Raw genomic sequence first — 10,589 nt, 5'->3', positions numbered from 1 at the left:
AGATAGATAATAGATGATAAATAGATAGATGATAGATAGATAGATAGATAGATAGATAGATAGATAGATAGATAATAGATAGATGGATAATAGATAGATAGATAATAGATAGATAGATAGATAGATAGATAGATAGATAGATAGATAGATAGATAACAGAAGAGATAGATGGACAGAGACATCTTTTATTTAGACATAAAGAGCTCTTACCACCTTGGGGTATTCACTTTATATTTATTGAGCACCAGGAAAAACCAGCAATATACTTCCCCAGGCTTCTGGCACTCAACTTTCTCATCTATACTAGAAGGACCCATATCTTTAGTTAAATATTTTCAAGAAAAAACAATGCATGGTAAAAAGAAATTAGCCATGTTCTCACATGCTCTATTATTTTCATTCGTTCCATTTTCAAGTAGAAACAAAATTTAACAAAACAAAGAGACAGATTCAGAAGCTTTGTGCTGAATGAACAATTAGCTCCTAATGTTTCTATGTTTTTATTTAATTTACTACAAACTTCCTGCACAGTGGGGCAAAAAATAATCTTATTAGGATAATATTTTTATGAGTCTCTGGATGCAAGAAAACAATGCTGTTACAGGTGCCACAGGACTCAGTACTCAAATGATAACAATTAAATGTTAGCTACATTTTCCCTTTTAAATATTGGAAGCATCCTCAGGTTTTTCTATCACCATAGCAAAAATATTTCTATATCATTTCCATGAATTGTGTTTATTTCATCCTGGAGCCCATCAGGATGAAAGACTTTCTCAGAAATTCTAACCAAAGTTTCACTCTAAGGCGTGACTTAGGATGGTGTTAGCCACTCCCTAAATACAATAAACATATCTATCTTCCACCTTAACAAAGAGGAAAGCCCAATACTCTAACATGGGTTACTACCAGTGAATGGAGTAAAATGCTTATGAGAGCTTTCCATCACTGGAAAAGTGAACCTGATGTGGAAGGGGAAGCTTCTGGTTTCTATTGGTTGTGAGTCTTCTTGTAGCTAAACTAAAAAAATTGATTCTTTTTGTACTGCCAAGTCCTGCTGGAGCATATAATGGACTTATTTGGGTCAAAATTCCTCTGCCAAGCTGTTGATGTGTTTACTTCATCAACTTTATAAGAAGTGAGAACTCACCACACTAAAAAAGTGATGAGTAAGTGAAGACCAGTTGGCACATCCTCATTAGAGCAGTGAGCAGGAGGCAAGAATGCCAATTAAAGAAGAACAGATTATTCATTTCCTCTGTAAATCTGACACCAACCAGACTAAATTAATAGTACTGTAAATGAAAATAACTTCTTAACTAAAAATTAATCAAAATAGATATTGAGGAATCACCTAATAACCCTCCATTTCCAACTCCTCCTTCCTGTTATAGTTTATCTTGTATGTATATTTGTATGAATAGCTAAACTTGGACCAGAAATCCATAGGTAGGATTCTAATATTTGTGAGTACAGGAAATAGTTGTGTAATATTAAAATAAATAATAGACAAGGATTATTCCTAAAACTACTTAAAGCATCAGTTTTATCTCTCTTTTCTGCAAACACTAAAATAAGTCAATCACTTACAGCTAGATAACAATCCTCTTCCAAATGTACCAATATGCAGTTTCTTTTACCATTACCATTAACATACCTGGTACATTTGGTGACTCAATATTAATACGTTATTATTAAAGTCCGTAATTTGGACTTTCCATTTGTTTACTTTTGTGTCCCAAAATGCAATCCAGGGTACCACATAATAAACCATCATATATCATTTAATTGCCCACTTGATAATTTCTCAGACTTTATTTCTGATGACTCTCTGGATGGAACATGGGTCTGATACACCATAGAATATTCTTCTCCTCGGCTTAGGTAATCTATGTTCCCAAAAATACAACACTGTGGGTTTGAGAGACAAATCATAGAGGTAAATAACCATTTTGTCACATCAGAGCAAAGATATATGTTAACATTCTGCCATCTTGCCTCATCTATCACTGTTGCCTTTACCTTGGTCAATTGTGTCAGTGGTGTTTGGCAGATTTCTTCCCATTAAGTTCTTTGTTTCTTCTCTTTCCCTAGAGTGCATTCTGGATGTTGCTTCACACAGCCCATGCTGAAGGATTGGATAAATAAGTTCTCTCCACCTAACTGTAGTAAAACATGTAAATTATTTGGCTAATCTTACATGGGAAATATATTTAGTCTACTGTGATTGTATTTATTTAAATGCTATTCCATTCATTCATATAGATGTATACATGTTTATGTTATGTTTTTCTTATCATCCAGTTATGCTTTATTTTTTATTCGATTGTTCCAGCTTTGAAGACTAGGACCTCTTGGAGGAACTTTTAATTGCATTACATTGGCTAGAGATACGTATTATCTCCTTGAGATTTCAATTTGCAGTTTGAAATTGAAATCTGTACTGTGAGGACTGTCTGCCAATTGTTCTATTAGCTGTGCTTTTCTGGTTGATTTTTCTTTCATTATTGTGCCACATTTTTCTAATTATATATGTCATAGACTGTAGAGATTCACTCAGCTTGATATGTCTATAGCCAATGTAAGTCTAACAGCCATGGGCATACTTTCCCATACACACTCTACTATTGCATTGTAAGTGAGTAAGACTATCACTTTATGATGTAGGGCTTTACAAATGGCTTGTAATACCTTCAGCTCCAGGATGTAGAAGACATCTGACTGACATCAGCTTGGCAAACAATATATATCCTCTAATATAGATAAATGTCATATTGTCCTCACCATTATGGAAACCCTCCCCCTGACCTAAATTACAGGTACTCACCTCCCTTGAAGACCAAGCTTTTACTTTCATCTTTTGAGTGAGAAATAAGTGAAGAAATTCAATCAGTAAATTCAAAGATTAAGGCAGTATAAGCAATATGTACCAAAGTAAAGCAAGACAGAAGCTAACTTACAACATCAGGTAGGAGCAAGTACACTGGTCACCACCTGAGCCATCTGTAGTAGTAAAATTGTGCTGTGAAGAAAAGGGCAGAAAGAAGATAGAGGATGTCCATATTTTGTATGTAGAAAAAATTATTATTTAAAAACACAATTTTAGTAATAACCTGTAAAATATTACTCTATCATATTTTATCTGTTATGAATGGATAACAAATATGAAAACAAATTACTTACTTTTTCAATTTTCAATTCCACAGAGACAACTTTGAATACTTGGCTCAACATTCACAGGGCACAATTTAAAGGTAAAGACATTCCATGTGACTTGAGTGAGGCTCCCTTCTAATACTCAATTATGAAAACTTAAAATGTATGGCAGAGATAAAACATCTCAGTAAACCTAAAAATATACATCAACTGAATCTCTATTGATTTTTGTTGTGTATGTACATTTATATGTGTATATAGATGCTTGTGTGTTTGTCTGGAATAGAGGACAGCTTGGATGCCCTCCCTCAGGCAACATTTACCTTTTTCTGTGGTGGGGTTTCTTAATGTCTTAGGGCTTTTCAGTGATTACACTAGGCTAGCTGATCATCAAGCTGCAATCTGCCTAGCCCTGTATCCCCAGTACTAAGATTACAATTATACCTCGCTTTTACACATGGGTGCTAAGGGGCAAATTCATGCCCCTAACTACTGTATGATTTATTGCGTATCCACATTCATCCATCATTCCTCCCTATTTACAAGTACTTGAAAATTATTTGCAAATAATTATAAATTGTCATAAAAATTCAGCATGCATGTAATTTCCTAGAAAATTGTAGGAAATTGCATAGATCTCTTCTGAGCTGGTGGGCATGAGTGGTAGTCATTTCTCAGTGGGAGGTGCTAGGCAAGCAGTATACCTCCACAGAGAGGGAGCCAAGAGTTTATGGTTTCCTGTTTTCTTTTCTGACTAACGCAATTAGCTACCATCTAGTTATGAATGTCTGGCTGGTTATGCAAATTTTATTTTCAACTGTTCAGCATATGTTTCACTCTCTTTGAAGAAAATACCTCATATGAGGTATGTAATTTAATTGACTCATGATCTATAAGCAGGAATTTAAGGCTGACACATATAGATCAATGTTTGTAGGAAATGCTTAATTAATGAATTTCCAAATTCATCTTAACAGTTGGTACACATCCTTCCCTCCTCCCTCCCTCAGCACATATCTGGCTCTGCTAAATAGAATTAGTACAGATATCTTTTATTCCCATAAGCCCTTGCTCACTGTTTTTTCCCAATGTCCAAAGATTATATAATATAAATATAAAAGTCTATTCCTTCCCCATATTAGTAATGTACTTTTATTCCTCTGCTTCTCCGGCTGACATTTTAATTACTGGGCATACTTCTTACAACATGTAATATGTGAGATGTGATAACTCTTTCTTCCTGCCCTATAATTTCTAGGAGTTGTGGTTTTCAATAAAGGAAGGAAAATATGTACTAGTAAAAGAATCTAGCTAGCTGCTTCAAAAATCTGTATCCATCCCACTAGGATTTAGATAACTAGGCCTTTTGCTGTGAGTGTTGACTGCCTTTCAAGGAACACCATATTGTTCTGCTACCAGCATAATTCTCAAGTTCTCATTTAGCTTTTCATGAATAAATTTTAATAATCTCAAATATAAAACAAAATATCAGATAATCTGGCAAATTCAACTTAGACTCTCTAGTTTAACAAGTATTTCCCCCAATGATTAGGCAATCCATTGATACTGCGATAAATCACAAGTTTTCAAATGTAAGGTGAATTATTCATAAATTTTTTAGCCTGTCTTTCCTCAAGCTGGCTGTCAGAAACTACCAAAAACTAGTATACATAATAGATACCCCATGGATATTTTTGAGCATGTTCATTTTAGTTATTAGTCTCTCTGCTAACTCACTACACACACACATATATAAATATATATATATATATGTGTGTGTGTGTGTGTGTGTAAAGTTTTAATAAATATTATATACAATAAAACCTGGAAATCAAAATCAACAAGGTTGCACAAAACAAGTGCTTTGTTAACTTCTGTGAGCAGCTGTCACAAATATCTCTTCAGATTCAGAAAGACAAGGAAGAAAAAATCTCCACAAATTTTGGAAAAGAGAAAGTCTATATTCTGTCTGATGCCTAGCCTGTGCTCCCTTCTGAGGCCTTTGGGAACAGTTCTCTCTTGACTTTGTCTACTTTGTATGGATCCAGAAATTCCTTGTAGCTGTAGTATTCTCTAATTTCTGTCCCCATGTCTACTTGTTTTCTTTTCTCTGTCTGAATCTCTTCTTTGTGTCTGTGTATCAAAGAGATTGCTCTCTGACTTTGGATTTAATGTCCACTCTAAAGTAGCCAGAACTTTTGCTTATTACCTCTGCAAAGACTCATTTTGCAAATACCATCATATGATTTGTGATGGGCATTAGTTAATGTGCATAACTTCTGGGTATCATCCTTAAATCCACTACTCAATGTTTTGTGTTACACTCACAAGACTTTTCACATGAATTAACTAAGATCAAGAAAACACAATGCATCAAAGTTATTAAATTAGCATATTTTATTTAAAAATCATGGAAAAATACATATAGATAATGGTGTTCATTTTTAATATCTTTGTTATTTTTTCTATTGACAGCTTCTTTTATTTTTAAAACAAGGTCTTTTTTTCATCAGATATTTTATTTACATTTCAGATGTGATCCCATTTCCCAATTTGCCCCCCCCCACAGGAAGCCCCTATCTCATCACCCCTCCTCCTGCTTCTATGAGAATATGCTCCACCCACCTGCCCACTCCCACCAACCCACCCACAAATTTCCCCACACTGCAGCAGTATAGCGAGAACTATTCTCAACAATAAACGAACTTCTGGGGGAATCACCATCCCTGACCTCACGCTATACTACAGAACAATAGTGATAAAAACTGCATGGTATTGGTACAGAGACAGGCAGGAAGATCAATGGAATGGAACTGAAGATCCAGAAATGAACGCACACACCTATGGTCACAAAGGAGCTAAAACTGTCCAGTGGAAAAAGGACAGCATTTTCAACAAATGGTGCTGGTTCAACTGGAGGTCAGCATGTAGAAGAATGCAAATCAATCCATTCTTATCTCCTTGTACAAAGCTCAAGTCCAAGTGGATAAAGAACCTTCACATAAAACCAGACACACTGAAACTAATAGAAGGTGAGGAAGACCCTCAAATACCTAGGCACAGGGGAAAATTTCCGGAACATAACACCAATAGCTTATGCTCTAAGATCAAGAATTGACAAATGAGACCTCATCAAATTGCAAAGTTTCTGTATGACAAAGGACACTGTCATAAGACAAAATGGCAACCAACAGATAGGGAAAAGATCTTTAACAATCCTATATCTGATAGAGGGCTAATATCCAAAATATACAAAGAACTCAAGAAATTAGACTCCAGACAACCAAATAACCCTATTAAAAATGGGATACAGAGCTAAACAAAGAATTCTCAACTAAGGAATAATGAATGGCTGAGAAGCACCTAAAGAAATGTTCTATATCCTTAGTCATCAGGGAAATGAAAATCAAAACAATGCTGAGATACTACTTCACACCAGTCAGAATGGCTAAGATCAAAATCTCAGGTGATAGCAGATGTTGGTGAGGATGTCGAGAAAAAGGAACACTCCTCCATTGTTGGTGGGAGTGCAAAATGGTACAACCACTCTGGAAATCAGTCTGGCAGTTCCTCAGAAAATTGGACATAGCATTGCCTGAGAACCCAGCTATACCACTCCTGGGCAACATATAACAAGGACACATGCTCCACTTTGTTCATAGCAGCCTTATTTATAACAGCCAAAAAGCTGGAAGGAACCCAGATGTCCTTCAACAGAGGAATGGATACAGAAAATGTGGTACATTTATACAATGGAGTATTACTCAGCTGTTAAGAATGATGAATTACTCATTGTCATTACTATACCTGAGTAATGACTCAGGTAGAGGCAAAGGACTTTGGTGCTGAAAGCAAAGTTTCTGTAGATGATCTGTGTAAGAAAACTGTGGAGCACCACATCCAGGTAGGGATATTCTCACAATTGGTAATGAACACAGCTACTATGTTAGCCAGCTCCTATGATACAGCCTGGAAGAAGCATGACCTGGGGCGCAGGCTGGAAACCAGTATTCCTTCCTTAAGACAAGCCTGCAGTGGGCGGAACTGCACATTGCCATGTTCCAGTGGCAGCATGAAGACCTTTTTATCAACAGACCACAAGCCATGTCTGTCACCCCGCTTCGGTCTGCAATCCTGACCAGCATGAAGAAGAAACTGCACACTCTCAGTCAGATTGAGGCTTCAATTGGAACTGTTCAGGATAAACTAGCAGCCCTTGAACCAAGCATTGAGCAGCGGCTGAAGTGGGCAGGTGATGCCAATCCTGCCCTTGAACCAGTCTTACAAGATTTTGAAGCAACAATAGCTGAAAGAAGAAATTTTGTTCTCAAAGAGAGCCAGAGAGCAAACCAGGTCACTTTTTTCTGCAGCAATATCATTCATTTTGAAAGTCTAAGAACAAGAACTGCAGAAGCCTTAAGCCTGGATGCTGCCTTATTTAAACTAATCAAACAGTGTCAGCAGATGTGTTCATTTGCATCACAGCTCAGTTTCCGAGCTAGAGCTTCATTTATTACACATAGTGGACACAACTCTTGAACTTCCTATTGGCAGTTCTGAGTGACTTCTATCAGCACATAAGCAGTTGACCCAAGATATGTCCACCCAAAGGGCTGTTCAAACACAGAAGAAGCAGCAGATAGAGACTGTGAGACCATCCAGAGCCTAGTCGACAGAATAAAGACTGTGCTCCCATGTCACCACTGGCAGCTGGGAGACATAAAGCATCTCCTAAAAGCTGTGGCTAAGAATGAAGAGGCTGTTCCAGCAGATGCTGAAGATATTCCCTATGAGAGCAGTGTCAGGCAGTTCCTGGCAGAATACAAATCATGGCAGAACAACATTCAGACGGTTTTGTTCACACTAGTCCAGGCCATGGGTCAGGTTTGAAGTCAAGAACATATTGAAATGCTCCAGGAAATCACCCCCACCTTGAAAGAACTGAAGACACAAAACCAGAGTATCTATAATAATTTAGTGAGTTTCCCATCACCCTTAGTCACCGACGCAGCAAACAAATGTTCAAGTCCAACCTCATCCGCTACTTACCAGCCATCCTTTGCTGCAGTGGTTAGGAGTAACACTGGCCAGAAGATTCAGCATGATGTCAGGTCTCAGAATGCTAAAAAGCTGATTAAGGAAAATCTGGCTACATCAGCAGAAACTCCACCAAGCACCATCCCAGGTACTAGCAGGAACATCACCTGTAGTCCCAAAAAAATGCTGTCAGAGACCCTAAAACTGGGAAAGCTGTGCAAGAGAGAAACTCCTGTGCAGTGAGTTTGTGGAAGAGAGTGAACGCCAAACTAGAAGGCCAAGATGTTGATCCAAACCAGAGGATGTCAGTTGCGGAGCAGGTTGACTATGTCATTAAGGAAGCAACTAATCTAGATAACTTGGCTCAGCTGTATGAAGGTTGGACAGCCTAGGTGTGAATGGCAAGACAGTAGACAAGTCTGGTTAAGTGAGGTCAGACATCCACCAGAATCAACTCAGCCTCAGGCATCCAAAGCCACATCACAGTCAGTGGTGATGCAACTGGGGGCTTACTCTGAGGAAATCTTGGTGTACTAGAAAGTGAATCTGCAGGACAGCTGCACTCAGGGATATGCCCAACACCACGGCCAGGGTCAAAGGTGAAGAAAGCAAGCTCACTGCCTGCACATGGAGATTGTCTTTCTGCCACAGAACAGCTGCAAACGAGTCAGTAGGTTATCTGAGAATGAAATCGGGCTGTTGCAGAACACAGAGTGACTTGGAACTACATTCCACCTTACCCTGTGTGTACAATCCAGGAAAACAAACCCCAAAAGAAACAGAGGAAATTGGGGTTTTCGAAGAACTCACAGCCACGGAAGAGTTGTTGCATTCAGATTCTCGAAAGATATTTGTTGCTCAGCAACAGTACTGGCTGGGTTGACCAGTTAAATACCAAAAGGCTATGCTGTATGAATTTCAGAAATGGACTGAAAAAATGGAGAGCAGTGTAATAGACACACACTACATCAGAAGAACTGACTTCTGAAATGAAGAGAAATGCACTTATGGATCCCATTCCTTCCCATCGCTCACCTGTTCCCCGGCTTCCCATAGACTCGCCCTGGTAGATTAGCCAACTGTCAGACTCACTTTTATTTCAGTCCTTACACTTCATAAACTTTTGTCTCCATGTTGTTACCATATTTGGAGACAAACAGGAGCTTCTCCAAATCCAATGAAAACATGAGAAATTCAAGGATTGTTTAAAGGTCTGTGATCATCACATACAAGATTAACTCAGGTTATTTCAGTCAAATCTTTGACTCTATTGTCAGAAGCCATAATGAGACAAGCTAATAATTAGCAGATGATCATCCTGAAATGTTTGCCTCGGATTATTATATAATCTGCGACGATTGTGCCTCATTAGCAAGGCTGTGGAGGATGTAATTTTAGGAAAGATTCCTGCTGTTAATAAGCTTTTCCTATTATTATTATTATTATTAAACATATATAACAATCACTAAGCAATAGCACACCCCTTTGTAGCAGATCTCTGCAGATCCATGAAGATGTACTGTCTTGTAGTGATACTATATAGACAAATAGATTACTTTTTAAGTCTTAATGATAATCCTGTAAGAATTCCTAAAATTATATCAGTGATTATTAAGTTCTTTTATAATGTGACTGCTATTAGGTCCCTCTCTGATTAGACAAAACTGCAATGAGAACTCTGCCAGTCTTCTGAGTGTCATCAGTTAATTACCCCTAGAGAGATAGTAACCAGACTTTCTCCTACTCAGAGCACATTCCAAGAAGTTGTAAAACAATTAACCAAGGTCACTAAAAGGGAATTCACAATTTATTATAGGTACCAGGACAGAAGAGAAAATATTGCCTGGGTTTATCTATACAAAACTTCACTAATTTCTTAAGTTATAGTTTCAAACTTTCCGAGAACCTGTGCTGCTAGACAGGTGATGAATGTCTAGCTAGATAATTTCTCCTAATGGATATGCATGTAAACATTCTGTGTTTTAAACTTCTATTTCAATTTATGATTTGAATTTTGGTGTGAACTTGTGATGAACTTTGTAACATGTGATCATGTACTCTGAATGATGTGTAAGTACTGAAGACAAAGACAAAGGCAACAATAGTTAGGAGCCGTTCGTCCTTTCCGTTTCTTTCCCCCTGCCTAGAATTTTTCTGTCTCAGAATTTTTACTTAGTTAGAATCTTTTCCTTTTCCCCACTTAGGACCTTTCCACCTTTCCTCTCAGATAGCTGCATAGGATATTTTTTACACTTAAATAAATCTATAGCAACTTTTAAAAGTGTCTTTTCTTCCTGCAACCTCAGACTAGCAGAGATAGGTTAGAACCCAGCAGTTCCTGCTGAGATAGAACAAAGGCCACATTGACTAACCCTCTGCTGTTAGGCTGCAGGTGT

The 10,589-nt window shown here is 37.6% G+C and overlaps 1 pseudogene; it reads left to right on the top strand.

The window, feature by feature from the left end:
- Window positions 1–6,970: 6,970 nt before the first annotated feature.
- LOC117714710 (serine/threonine-protein kinase SMG1 pseudogene) lies at window positions 6,971–8,645 on the top strand (annotated as a pseudogene).
- Window positions 8,646–10,589: the final 1,944 nt, after the last annotated feature.

Source organism: Arvicanthis niloticus, chromosome 9, assembly GCF_011762505.2.
Source record: "Arvicanthis niloticus isolate mArvNil1 chromosome 9, mArvNil1.pat.X, whole genome shotgun sequence".
NCBI classification, from domain to species: domain Eukaryota; kingdom Metazoa; phylum Chordata; class Mammalia; order Rodentia; family Muridae; genus Arvicanthis; species Arvicanthis niloticus.
The sequence above is the reverse complement of the archived record's forward strand: the minus strand, read 5'-3'. Positions and strand labels throughout refer to the sequence as shown.